Source organism: Apium graveolens, chromosome 8, assembly GCF_009905375.1.
Source record: "Apium graveolens cultivar Ventura chromosome 8, ASM990537v1, whole genome shotgun sequence".
NCBI classification, from domain to species: Eukaryota; Viridiplantae; Streptophyta; class Magnoliopsida; order Apiales; family Apiaceae; genus Apium; species Apium graveolens.
Window position 1 is genome coordinate 35112036 of NC_133654.1, and position 1028 is coordinate 35113063.

General features: G+C 40.4%; 1 non-coding gene across 1 annotated transcript; it reads right to left on the bottom strand.

The window, feature by feature from the left end:
* Nucleotides 1-248: 248 nt before the first annotated feature.
* LOC141682338 (small nucleolar RNA R71) lies at nt 249-355 on the bottom strand. The gene has a single exon (XR_012559739.1). It is a non-coding gene; the product is annotated as a small nucleolar RNA R71 (small nucleolar RNA).
* Nucleotides 356-1028: the final 673 nt, after the last annotated feature.

Below are 1028 nucleotides of genomic sequence, written 5' to 3' on the forward strand. Positions count from 1 at the left end.
ACTAAGTCCAGTTTGGTGGTGCTCCAACGAAAGATCCCAATATGCACATTAGGGATTTCATCGAGATCTACGACACCTTCAAATTCCACAATGTTTCTGAAGATGTTGTGAAACTGAGACTTTTACCTTTTTTTCTGAGGGATAAAGCTAAGAGCTGGTTGCACTCTCTACCACTAGGTTCTATTGCGACATGGGAGGATCATGATCAGAAATTTCTTACTAAATTCTTCCCTATGGCAAAGACAGCTGCAATCAGGAATGCTCTTACTCAATTTACGCAACAATCAGGTGAATCTCTATGTGAATCATGGGAGCGCTACAAGAAGATGCTTAGGAAGTGTCCTCATCATGGAATTCCTGACTGGATGATGATAAATTACTTTTATAATGGTTTGGGAACACATTCAAGACCTATGCTCAATGTAGCATCAGGTGGAGCTTTATGGGCTAAGAGCTATGAGGAAACTTATGAGCTAATTGAGATTATGGCCACTAATGAATATCAGAATCAAACTCAGAGACTACCACAAAGCAAGGTAGCAGGAATTTAGGAGGTGGATACAACTACAGCTATCACTGCTCATCTTAAAGCATTGACTATGAAGGTCAATTTTATGACCAACTATGGTGTTCATCAGATAACTACTATTTGTGAGCTTTTTGCAGGTTCGCATACGATGGAGTAATGTGCTATATCTAGTGAATCAGCTCAGTTTGTGAGCAATTTTCAGAGGTCACAGCAACCAGTTCTTGCCACTTATCATCCTAATAACCGCAATCATCCTAACTTCAGCTGGAGTAATAATCAGGGTGGTATGCAACATCCTTACCGGCAGTTTGGAAACAAAACTTTCAATCCTCCTGGTTTTCAGCAACAGTTTGCACTAAGGCAACAATTTCAGCCACAGGGAATGCAACAACAATCTCATGGAGGTGCAGGTACATATTTGAATGAAAAATCTGAACCGGAGGAGTTCAGGCTGATGTGTAAAAGCCAAGTGGTTTCAATCAAAATTCTGGAGAATCAA